Source organism: Astyanax mexicanus, chromosome 11 (assembly GCF_023375975.1).
Source record: "Astyanax mexicanus isolate ESR-SI-001 chromosome 11, AstMex3_surface, whole genome shotgun sequence".
In the NCBI taxonomy this organism is placed as follows: Eukaryota; Metazoa; Chordata; class Actinopteri; order Characiformes; family Acestrorhamphidae; genus Astyanax; species Astyanax mexicanus.
Window position 1 is genome coordinate 9,778,751 of NC_064418.1, and position 3,421 is coordinate 9,782,171.

The window sequence follows — 3,421 nt, forward strand, 5'->3', positions numbered from 1 at the left end:
TCTATATGGAAATGGTTTTAATGTTATGGTTGTGCACATTATCATACAGTAAGACATGTTGGTGCTCAGTGGTGGTGCTGTTGCTCTGCTTATGGAGTCTATTGATTGTCAGCCAGATCTCATTGGGGGAGTGTGTCAGCGTGGCCTGTTTATGGAGGGCTGAGTCTGCTGTACAATGCTGCAGCAGTTGGAGTGTGAGCATTCAGATGGAGCTGTGAAAGCTGCAAGTCCTGCTGATTCCTCCTCACACTCTGTGGGAGAGGACCAGGGTGTGACCTGTTAGCTTTTTTTTTTTAACTCCATCAAGCTCCTATCTGTTTCTCTACACAACCCCACCAACCCCACCCCCTCTCCCTCACGACTTAGATCACAGGTACACAGACACTTGTGGTTCTGACCTTGTGGAACATCAAGCACAGGATGGAGCACTGAGACCCTCTTATCAGGTCCACTTAATATCAGTCTCTATCTCTATTCCTACAAAATCGGATTCAGAGGCTTGGTTTCAATATCGTCTATAAAAATTATTGATAAAATTAATTTACAGATTCATGCATTTGCTTTGGGAACATATAGAATGTTAACACTGCCCACTCTATGAACTTAAACTCATGATAACTAAAGAACATAATGTTCTGTCATTATCAATCAAAGGTGAACATAAATATAGTTAAATGTGGGAAAGACAAACATACAGACAAGATACAAAATTTGGTAACTTGGTTATTATTGTTCGAAATTTATATAAAAAAAATGTATACAGCTCTGAAAAAAATAAGAAACCACTTAAAAATTATGAGTTTTTCGGAATTTGCCAAATTGAAAACCTCTGGAATATAATCAAGAGAAAGATGGATGATCACAAGCCATCAAACTAAGCTGAACTGCTTGAATTTGGAAGTTATCCAAAAGCAGTGTGTAAGACTGGTGGAGGATGACATGCCAAGATGCATGAAAACTGTGAATAAAAACCAGGGATATACCAGCAAATATTGATTTCTAAACTCTTAAAACTTTATAAATGTATGAACTTGTTTTCTTTTTTATATTATTTCTGTGATTATTTCTCATCTCATTTTCTATGAATAAATGCTCTAAATTATAATATTTTTATTTGGAATTTGGAAAAAATGTTGTCAGTAGTTTATAGAATAAACCAGCAATGTTAATTTTACTCAAATATATACCAATAAATAGCAAAATCAGAAAAACTGATTCAAGTGGAAGCCTCATTTTTTTCCAGAGCTGTATATATAGACAGATTCTGTGCTGTTTTTTGTCCTGTGGACACTACCTGCTCTCCACTGTTATAAGGCTGTAAACTCTGGCTCCCCCTGCAGTCCAGGACATATGCTATCAGCTACTGTGTGTGTGCTCACATGCCTCCATCTCCTTCCCACTCCATTACACACATTACATACAAACGTTAACACACTCCACTACACTACACTACGCTACACTACACAACACACATTCTCTCTCACACACACACACACACACATCCACATCCACACACACACGCTCCAACAGCACCTGAAAGGTAGCCAATCAACAACATATGTGTTTGTGGCAAACCAAAGCCAAAGAGGCGCCTCTTTAATTAGCAGCCCGCTGTTAAGCTGGCAGTGCCACGAGAGAGGGAAAGTGGCGGTGCTCTCGCGTCTCCAGTCCCCCCATCGCAGCCTGGAATCCCCTTCACTGAGTGGGAGCTGTCAGACGTGACTCACACACACCTGCACTCTCGCTGCTCTTCAGCAACACACTCTGTCAACTCCTCAGCGGCTCGGCGAGAGACCGGCGCTGCACTAATCCGGGCTGCAGAAGTCTCTAAAAACGGAGTTAACCAAGCTACCAGCTGCTCTACACTGGAAGCACTCGAGCTCCTGAAAAGATACTGCAGAATCTTTATGCACACAGATACTGAGCCTGATGCCAACCAGAGTTCATGTTCATCTGCATGTCAATTATAAACTAGTGCAAATATCTCAAAATATTTGAATATCATTGAAAAGTCAATTAATGTTGATGATTATGGCTTACAATCAATGAAAACCCAAAAATCAGTACCTCAGAAAACTAAAATATTATATAAGACCATATAAGGCCTTTTGGCAGTGTGGACAGTGTGCCAAGTCCTGCTGGAAAATGAAATCCGCATCTCTATAAAAGTTGTCAGCAGAGGGAAGCATGAAGATAATATAAAACAGTGAGTGGGTCAACACCACCACCAGCAGATGACATGGCTCTCTAAACCATAACTGGCCATCAGAAAATTTATGGAACATAATACATTTGGAAATCAAGATCACAGTTCAAGCTGCTTAGTCTAGTGTGAAGTTTCCACAATCAGTGATGGTTTGGAGAGACATGTCATCTGCTGGTGTTGATCCACTGTGTTTTATTATCAAGTCTAAAGTCAGTGCAGTGCACTGTTTTCCCAGAAAATCTTACAGCACTTCATGCTTCCCTCTGCTGGCAACTTTTATGGAGATGTGGATTTCATTTTCCAGCAGGACTTGGCACACTGCCCACACTGCCAAAAGTACCAATTGCTAATTGGTCTTATATAATATTCGAATTTTCTGAGATACTGATTTTTTTGTTTTTATTGGCTGTAGACTATAATCATCAACAATAAAAACGCTTAAAATAGACCACTCTGTGTGTAACACATCTATATAATATATGAGTTCACATTTGGAACTGAATTACTGAAATAAAGTCACTTTTCAATGATATTCAATTTTTTTCAAAACACTAGCATATACAAAAATGTGCATTTTACTCAAACATTTACAGAAAAAAAATAATTATATATATATATATATATATATATATATATATATATATATATATATATATATATATAGAGAGAGAGAGAGAGAGAGAGAGAGAGAGAGAGATATTTGAAGTGCTGTCCAAGGTGCTGAATGCTGTATTAACTGTTTATTTTTCACCTAGGACATCATGTGGTTTAGGGTTTAGGGTTTTTTTTTAATCTGTAACAGGGGGCATTCCATGCATAGTATTATATACTGTATGTGTTTCACACTGTCAGGGCATCATACACTATAGTATTATACATGAACTGAAGCATAAAAATAATAAAATAATATTTGTTCATTTAAAACGAAAATAATATTTTTTTAACAGTATAAAATAAAGTTTGTCATTGCATACCATTGACTGTTACTGCCATCCAATCAACAAATAATTACCCTTTTTGTTCTATTTTTGCATTTCTACATCATTTAAACTCAACTCACATTATATAATTGTTTAAACATTTAATTATAAATCAGTGTACCAACAGATCCTCCCCAAACTGACTTTAAATCAAATACTTTACTTTACCTTTCATTAAATGTTGTACAAAACATATACAACACACACACACACGCACACGCACACGCACACACAC